This window comes from Jatropha curcas, chromosome 5 (assembly GCF_041381405.1).
Source record: "Jatropha curcas cultivar XTBG-Jc1 chromosome 5, XTBG_Jcur_1.0, whole genome shotgun sequence".
NCBI classification, from domain to species: Eukaryota; Viridiplantae; Streptophyta; class Magnoliopsida; order Malpighiales; family Euphorbiaceae; genus Jatropha; species Jatropha curcas.
The window spans coordinates 5,903,046-5,912,987 of NC_143155.1; the positions used below are offsets into that span (position 1 = coordinate 5,903,046).

General features: G+C 36.8%; 1 long non-coding RNA gene across 1 annotated transcript; it reads left to right on the forward strand.

The window, feature by feature from the left end:
• The first annotated feature begins 8,186 nt into the window (after positions 1-8,186).
• Positions 8,187-9,663, forward strand: LOC149496132 (uncharacterized). The gene is made up of 2 exons (XR_016321024.1): positions 8,187-8,413; positions 9,490-9,663. It is a non-coding gene; the product is annotated as an uncharacterized LOC149496132 (long non-coding RNA).
• The last annotated feature ends 279 nt before the right edge of the window (positions 9,664-9,942 follow it).

Consider the following 9,942-nt stretch of genomic DNA (forward strand, 5'->3'; position numbering starts at 1 on the left):
CACTTGTACTTGTGCCATGCTTGGCGCTTGATTTTCAAGGTGTCTGTTGTCATCCAATTCGTGGAAATGACTGCTTCTTTTAACTTGCTTTTTCAAAATGTGAGCAGCCGCTTGGTCTTTATCCTTATGGCTGAAATGATTTGTCATTTACCCTTGATGGGCTTGAATTTAACGGAGAGCTTACAGTTGACCCGTTTTTGACAACTCGATTTCCTTTTGACCTATTTTTTCTTTTGCTTGTTTAGAAGCAGCCTCTCCATAAAGAATTTCGAGGCAACTTGATTCTGAGATGACTTGAGTAGTGTATGGATAGCATTGCGACTTCGTGCAGACCCAACCCAATTCCAAACATAACTTCTTTATTCTGTCGCTTTTAAGCTCAAAATTCAGACACCTCTGTCGGAGCATCTTCCATTCCTGGGTTTTTAGAGAAACCATTCTGGCCCTAACCCCTTCAATCGGCTTTGCCTCGGTACTGTTTAAAGTCTTGCGTACCCTTTGCTGGATCCTTTCCATGATTACCCTTCAAAATTTCCCCTTTGATGGTGCTTCTTAGGATGCCCACAGCTTTGATTGATGCAGAGCAAATGAATGCATTTTTCTTTGCCAATTTTTATTATCTTTTTTCTATCATCATTTTTTTCAATTTTTTATTATTTTTTTGATTTTTTTTTTTTTGCTTTCACAGGAAAGGATAGGGAAAGAGTATAAACATGATTGGAACGTAAAACTGATCCCTTTTTATTGATAAGACAAAATTCGTGTACAAAAGACACTTAGATTTACAAATTTGAATTGAATGAAAACTTGAATGGAAATGAAAATGAAAAGAAAAAAAACTAGACCCTAAAAGATAGACTCTAGGTGGACTGTGATGGACTAGGATTGGATTGACTGTAGTGACTTTGTTCTTCTCGATGCTTAAATCGATCAGACAGGTTGTTGCTGGTCTTGAACAATTCCTTTGTTCTTTTGGAGGTTTGATCTCAACCTTCTTGGGCACAAACTTCATTCATTTCTAAGGAAAGTTCGAAAGGATCGAACGATTCTTGTTCAGCAAAAATTTTTTTTTTGCATTAATCCCATGGTTAGGTAAGGGATTGGTTGATGTTCAGCTTGCTCTTGGGGATGATGGACCCATTGTCAACCAGGTCTTGTAGACAGTTTTTCAAAGTCTAGCATGATTCTGCTTCTTGTATGAGTCTTCTTTGAGTTGACCCAACTGGATTAAGTCTTCCACCTTAGTTGCAGTTGCAATGAGCGATTGGAACGTAGGCAAGTACTGTGTTTGAAGTTGTGACTGGTAGACAGGCAGTAAATTCTTGATTGTTATGTCAACTTGTTCCTGTTCAAAGGGTCGGTTGATCATTTGAGCAGCTTTGGCTCTCCACCTCGAAAGGAACGAGGAGAAGGGCTCATTGTTCTTTTGTTTAGTGGTTTCCAGCTCCCTTCGAGTAACATCCACTTCGATATTATAATGGTACTCCGTGTTGAAAGCATTGCATATGTCCTCCCAATTCTTCATTTTGGAACGATCCAAGCTTACAAACCATCTTAATGCAGCACCAGTCAGAGACTGTTGGAACAACTGAGCAAGGAGCTCGCTGCTCAATCCAAACGGGTTAAGTGCACCCACATACATTTTTAGGTGCGTTTTGGGACAAGTGGTTCCATCAAACTTATCCATGCTGGGCATTTTGAACTTTGTTGGCAGTCTTGCCTCGGGGAACAAAGACAAGGAGTCCATGTCCACCACTTCCTTGTGCATCTTAAGGGCAGTAATAGACCTTTCCAACAATTCTAGCTTTTCTCTCATTTTCTGAGCTTCTAGCTCAGAAGCAGTTCTGGAGGGCATGTCATCCAGATTAAGGGCAGGGCTTGTTGGTTCAGCAGCAGGTCCCTGATTGGAGGTAGTAGGTCTACTCCCTCCAGCGGAAGCCCCATTTCCATTACCCAATTCAGCTATCAGGGCGGTCCTTTGGGTAGACAATGCCTCATTCATTCTGGCCTCCATTCTGGCCTCCAGTTGTTCAATGAGGTTTTGGATCTCAGACAGTGATGCCATTGGTGCAATCGGGGTAGTTGAAGTTATAGGTGAAGCTGGTGTAGCTGGTGAAGCCGGTGAGGTCGGTGATAGTACTGTAGGTGTGACTGGCACTAATGCTGGTACTTGAACAGGGGGTACCTGTGAAAGGACATAGTCAAAACGATTAGACTATCCTATATAAGGTGTTTTCATAAGGTATGTGAGATGGTGTGAGGTAGGGTAGTGTTGGTATGCTAGGACACCTAGGATAGGACCCAATGGGATGTGATATGTAAGGTAGAGTGCTTAGGGCTGGACACCTCGACTTTTCGAAAGGCCATAAGTTCTCAAAGAAAAATTTTTTTGGGCCTTAGGGGCCAAAATGTGAATTTTTGGGCCTCTGTGGCCAAATTGGAAATTTTTGGGCCTTAGGGGCCAAAACTTGAACTTTTGGGCCTTCGTGGCCAAATTGGAAATCTTTGGGCCTCTGTGGCCAAATTAGAAATTTTTAGGCCTCTGTGGCCGAATTGGGCATTTTTGGGTCTTTAGGGCCAAAATGTGAATTTTTGGGCCTTTGGGGCCAAGATGTGATTTTTTGGGCCTTTGTGGCCAAGATGTGAATTTTCCAGGTCTTAGGGACCAAAATATAATTTTTCAGGTCTCAGGGACCAAAATGTGGTTTTCCAGCTTTTGAAATGGAATGTTCTTTTTAATGAGATGATATGACATGAATGCGCACAACATCACGTCATACTTCGTTTAATGATATGATTCGTATCATTAGGTGCATACAGTCCTAAAGGATAGGTTCTATAGGCTATGACACAAATAGAGAATTGGCTTATAAGGGACCCTTGAACCTTGAGTATGGATATACCTAACCACATGTGAAACAAAGAGTTTCGCGTGGGTCCGACAGTATGCATACCCATGGGCCATCCCCAAAAGGATTAGGGATGGTTTGTGGTAACAGGGAGGACGCTTTGGCTGTCCGTCGACATAATCAAAGAGACCTACCGATCAGCGCTACTTGCTATCCAGACTCAGAAGTTTGAACAGAGAGAGAAGAAATTCATTTGAAATTCATTTTTGTATGTAATGGAAAAAAGGATTCCCAATCGTGCAAATAAATCAACAAATTTAAATGTTTTCATCAAATTTGTCAATTATGTTCAAATCTCCTCCTCAAGTATTCTTAAAGAAAGAACACATGATTCGTGCTAGGGTACCCTACAAAACAAAACATAGTAAAATAAAACCCTAAAGAAGGGCTAGTTAGTTTACACAGCAATTGTAGTCCACTTATGCAAAAAGATTGCACTTCCCCAGTGAAGTCGCCAAACTGTGAACCCCTCCCCAAAACATCAGATGCATGAAAACGCATGTGATTAAGGAAGAAATGCACGTGATGTGTGAGTCGCCACCTTGTTTAATTATTTTAGGGTAAACTAGGAAAAAACCCTAAGTTGACTCCGATTTTAATTAACCTAATTACTAGATCAATTATCCCAATGTTTAAGGCATGGTGTGCAAACCCGAGATGGATCCCGAGACTATGTCATGCTGAAAAAAACTAACCATGAATGAATGCTTTGCGAAGTGATTAATGTAATTTGAACCAATTTTAAGTGATTGCGACTTTCCACTCGGGGTTAAATCCGGAACGTGCCTGCGTACTTCCGTTTGAATGGAAGATCAAAGTCAACGTAGTTCGATAGGCCCTCTTTGAAGGGCTTTGAATGGGGATGCTTTATGCATGAGTGTGTGTATGCTTTGTGCATTTTGTTTAGGCATTTTGCCAAAGATTGATTGTTTTTTAGGCATTTGTTGCCAAAATGTTGGTTGGGTAATTTCATTGCCAAAATGATTGATTTTAGGCGATTGTCGCCAAAACGATTGATTTTAAGGCTTTTAGCTAAAAAGGATGATTTAGGCAATTTGATTGCCAAAATGATTGATTTTAGGCGATTGTTGCCGAAACGATTAATTTTAAGGCTTTTAGCCAAAAAAGAGTGATTTAGGCAATTTGATTGCCAAAATGATTGATTTTAGGTGATTCGCCAAAATGATTGACTTTAAGGCTTTTAGCCAAGAAAAAGAGTGATTTAGGCAATTTGATTGCCAAAATGATTGATTGGGCGTTTGTCGCCAAAATTGATTGACTTAAGGAATTTTATTTGCCAAAAGCAATTGTTTGAAGACTTTTAGCCAAAAATTGTGATTTAAGCGATTTGTCGCTAAAAGGTGGTTAATCTAATTCATAGGCAATTTGTTTGCCAAAAATTAATTGAACCGTGGGCAATTTGTTCCCAAAATGTGGTTGATTTAATTGTAGGCAATTTGTTGCCAAAACGTGATTGATTAAGGCTTTTTAGCCACAATGATTGATTAATTGGACTTAAGCCAGGCTGTTCGAAATAAAAGCAATTAACCGTAGTTATTGATTAACTAGGTCTTTTTAGGCCAATATTATCAGATTTTAGGTTTTAATACCACGATTATTAATTAACCGGGCATTAGCCTAAATTTATTTATTGAGGCAGCTTATTTGCCTAATGATGACATGTAATGCGTTTATGCAGTTGTAGAATTATTAGGAGTAGAAGAGAAGCATGCATGAAGTGCTAAAATTAAATAAGCAGAGTTTAGTTTATGTACCTGATTTAATCGACGGCCACTTCTTAACTCCAGGTTAAGCTCCTCGTTAAGGGAATATTAATTAATTAATTTTAGTGACCAATTAACAAGGCAAGAAAGCGATAAAATCTAAAATTAAAAATGCAGAAAAGCAGTAAAGAATCGCAAAGAGCGTAAGGGAGAAGGAGCGTCCGTCAACACAGACTGAGTGGGTAAAAACGGAGGGCCCAGGGCCAATTTTATAGGAAAAAAGGAGACCTGAGGGCGGTCCTGCCCGCCCTTGAGGGCGGGCGTGCCCGCCCCAGAGGGGGCGGGCATGCTGCCCCTTGAGGGCGGGCATGCGCGCCCTCCTGGGGGGGCGTGCCCGTCCTTGAGGGCAGGCTGGCCCGCCCAGGGGGGGCGGGCACATCGACCCGTGTGCTTTCTTTCTCGTTCCGGAGGCTTTTTCAGGAGTTCCGGACCTCCAAAAAATATTCCGGGACCAATTCCGCGATCCTCATAATTTTTCGGGCATTTCAAGTACCATATTGGCATACTTTCGGTGAACTTCCAAAATGGCCTTTGGTTCGGCCGGACTGTTTGCAGTCCAGGAAAACTGGTTCTTTGAGCCTCAAAATTTGGGTATTCACAGGCGACTGCAGCCGTTGTCGCCGCCGGCGATAGCGGCTGCCGCCGCCTTTAAGGGCGGCCGCCACCGCTGCGGCCGAGAAAACTGGCTTTTTGAGCCTCAAAATTTGAGTATTAACAGCGACGTGAATGAGGACTGATCGACGGAGCTTGAGCTCTGGTGAACAGAAAACCGAGAGAACAGGGAGGGGCTGTCGCCACTAATAGGAAGAAGAGCAAAGTTGTTCTTGCACAAAACAGTAATTTTTAGTACTCTAGGGTTTTCTAGAGAATGGGTGGTTTGATTTATTTGAGTTTGTTTGGCCCAAATCATGATTTTGTTTGATTTTTAATTGGTTTTCTATTTGGTTTATGAATTTCTAATGGACTTAATTTAGTTTCAAGGTTTGATTTAGCGATATAACATTGTGTTTGTCTTATATTTTGTTAAATAAATTCACAAGGTATTGATTTATTTATTTTAGGCATAATATTGTTTTATAATATCATTGGTTTAGAATTTATAATTAAAGTTTTAAATGAAAAAATTTTTAAAAATAAATATTAGGGTTGTTTCAAAAAATCAAGATGACAATATAAGATATTTAAAAAATGTATAATATATAGCAAACCTTCATACACATAACAAGAGAGTCTATCAATTAAAAATTAAATTCAAATACGTAACTGAGAATGTATATGGAGAATCCTTATATATATTGTTATAACATAACAAAACTTCCACATTAGAGTTATAATTCCTAATAAGAATAGGATAAGGATAAAACTTCTAAGCTAGGATATAACATCATAAAATTTTCACATTAGGATTACGTTGCCATTTAGAGTCTGATCTCATAACTTGGAAAGAGACTCATCGATTGTGATTTCATCCCTGATGGTATCCAATAATGGTGTAGTAGACCGTTATATGGCAAACAAGGGGTCACGACCCGTCTCCATGGGCCGGACCGGCACTAGGACCTGGATGGGTTTAAGACCCCAGAAACCCGTAGTAAGCCTATATTAGTTAAACCCATACCTTTCTATAATTAATTACCTGTCTATACCATAAATTATAATTCCTTCTAACCATATTTATTAAAATTCCGAAAATCAACCTTATAGTTATAATTAAAGTTCATGAAATATATTTAAAAATATACAATTTAATTCACTTCAATACTCAATTAAATTCATTTATAATAATGGTCTACAACACTACCTATCTCATAATAGGAATTTCAAATTGGTTTACAGGTCTGATTGATTTATTCTAATTATTTTAATATAATTTTAACTTCAAACTTCTACCCAATTATTCACTAGCCCCTTTTAACTCTACTTAAAACACTAAAATCTTACCCTTCATACTAATTTCTCCAAGGAAGTTTTATCCATTTCTTTATTATGTTCAATACTTCTCTATATCAGTTGAAATTATTATTCTAGTTCATATTCCACACTATTTATTATTAATTTTTATCTTCGCCAATAAGCCTAATTTAGTCCTCGGGATAGACAATATGATAAGAAAAAACCGAACATGCAATCATTGTGAATAATTTGAATTCTAAAATCAAGTAATTGTGACATGCCGACAGAACAATAAATCCAAACAATTAATTGTCATCCTTATAATAAAGAAAATTTCCAATAAGCAAATAATAAAACTTTTTTTTTCTCAAATCATAGTTCAAATAAACTCACTTTCTTGTTATCTTTAAAACTGAGTTTTCTAAATATTTTCGAATAATTCTCTTCTGACATGTGCACCGGGGAGTCGGTCCCCTGTACATGGCCGATTGGTCTAATCCTCACTTAACCTGTCCTCTCATTATTTTTCCATTCTCTCTTTTCTTTTCCATACCAATAGGAGGCCACCCTATGGTTTTTCACATCGTCCATATCATATCATCAGGTGCACATGGGGGGCAAAGATCTCCACAAACCTGGCCGACGGTCAAATTCCATAATTTCATCATATCCAGGATCCATGTTTTATAGACCGTTCTCATAAATCCATGGTGACCCACTTCATCCCAATTCCACACAAACGACACAACAATATCATAGCACAGGTAATCAAACAATTTTTAATCGCAATAAATAGTGCAGCAAAGTATAGCAGTTCACCAAGTAATGCATGATGACATTTAGCCGTGAATGCATGAATGCAAAAATGCAAGTGGATGATGTGAATTAACTACTCACAATTTCTTATTGTCCTTTAAAGGACTGTCTCTACTGTTGCATCCTTCTGGCTTTTGTCTTACCATCCTGGAATTTTTATAAGCATCTAAAAAGAAAATTCTGTATAAGAATCCTAACTCCATAAATAAATGTACTCCATAATTTACAATCCTTTACATTTACTGTAACGCCCCATTTTTCTGTGTCTGAAATAGTAAGTTACCGGTCTGTGAATAGTACCATCGGTCCGGAAGTCGATATTATTTTGGTCCGAAAAAAATTATTATGTATGTTTAATATTTTCTTTAATATTTTTGGAGTATGTATACATGATTTTTATGGGTAGAAAGTAAGTAATAAATATTTTTGGAGAATTTAGAGAATTAGTGAATAGTGAATTATGTTGTTATATTAATTAAAGAAATTAGAGAAATTATTTTTATGGAGTAAATTTGAGATGGTGTTATATTAATTAAGGAAATTAGAGGAATTATTTTTAAGGATTAAATTTGAGAATTTTTATGGAGATAAATAATATTTTGAAGGAATTTAATTTGGAGAATATTTGTAGCCATTAGATTAGATTACATTGCTCAATCCTAGCCATCCAATTTTGGTGAAAAGACCAAATTACCCTTTAGTCAACTCCATTATTTGAGCAACATGTTTTCTTCCTTTTCCTCTCCATCTAACGTGACCTTTCTTCTCCTCCTCCTCCTTCTTCTTCTTCTCCTCCTTTAGGTCTTCAATTCTTACTTCCTAAACACATCAAATACACTCCATTGAACTTTGATTAAGTACTTAATCTTTGAGATTAAAGCTTGAGAAATGATATTTGGTGAATAATTTCAAGTAATTTGGAGGACAAAGGGTGGAGAACTTCCTACCAAAGACAAGGGAAAACTAAGGAATCAAGAGTCTTATTTAAGCTTGTTAGAGCTTATGTTTAAGGTTAGTGTTCATAAACACTCTTACCTTGTTTCAATTTTTGATTTTGTGAAGTTTATACTATTTTGTGAAAATTGGGAATTTTATATGAAATAATTTTCTTATTAAATTTTGGTGGTATAAATGTGTTCTTGGGAGATTTCTAAGCATGCTTATATGTTGAATTGATAAGGAAAACAATTTCTTCTTCATCCTCCAAGAGTGGCAGAACCTATTGATGAATAAGGCCTTAAGTTTTCTTGTTATTATTTGTGGATTTATGATCTTAAGATGATATTTGATGAGTAATTAGTATGTGGTAGAAATCTCTACCTTGTATATGATTTAAGTAAGCTGAAATTAGGAAAAAGTGTTATTGGGTGTGATTAAGGACTATTTTTCTATCCTTTTCATTTTCCATTGGTGTCTGAGTCCTTCATGAAAGTTGTATCTCTACTTCTTAGCTTTCCAACCCATCCTCTTGTGTCTAATTTGGATATGTATAGCTCAACTTATGGCTAAAACACCTAAACTGACTCTGTTATGACGGGCCACATGTATCACTGTATTGAGTGCCCATTTTGACCACTATAATGGTAATATTATGTTCTGAGTTCTTCATGAGAGTTGATTCCCTATGTCTTGAGACTTCTCTGGTTTTAGATTAGATTGATTTGAGTGTCTGGATAAGTAGGAATTTGATAAACATTGGACTTAGTTCTGCTGAATCAGGTCTGGACTATTGGTCTGTGTTCCTAGCCATTTTTCACCATTTTACAGATTGATCTGGGCTGTTGTCCCTTGATAACATTTGTATAATTTTGTCTTATCTTTCTAATGAATCAAACTTCACTTAATTTGGAGATCTAGAACTCAAGTTATGTCTTAAAAACCCAGCAAAGGATGTTATTAATTAATAGTTTATGTGCTATTTGTTTTGCTATAAATGGAAATGTATGTTGAATTTTAATGCATTTATGATTGTAAATGATTTTATGAAATTTGTTTTTAAGTAAGTTGCCATCGCAACTTTGGTAAGTATGTGAATTATGAGCACCACTGAGTTTTATACTCAGCGCGTCGATTTTTATCACGCGTAGGTTGAAGATTGCGGTCGCTATTTGAAGATTTGAAAAGTAATATCAAAGCAGAAGTGACTAATTTGGTAGTAGTCGATTGAGATTTATATAATTAAGAATTATGGCATGTATAATTATTACATTTTCAGATATTATGTTATTTGAAATATAATTGAAGTATGTAATTATAAATTATTTTGGTGTATCTATTTGGAGATAAGAATAAGATTTATTATTTTAAGTCAGTCGATATGATTAGTTCATTAAGACTTGATAGATATAATGAATGCAATTAATTGATGGATCTAAAATACTATTGGGGATTATTCAGTTATGAAAATATAAAAGTGTTGTTATGTTATTGTGAACCCCTCCCCAAAATGTCATGGAATATGAATGCATGTGACTAAGGGTAGAAATGCACGTGAATGTATGAGTCGCCACCTTGTTTAATTATTTTAGGGTAAACTAGGA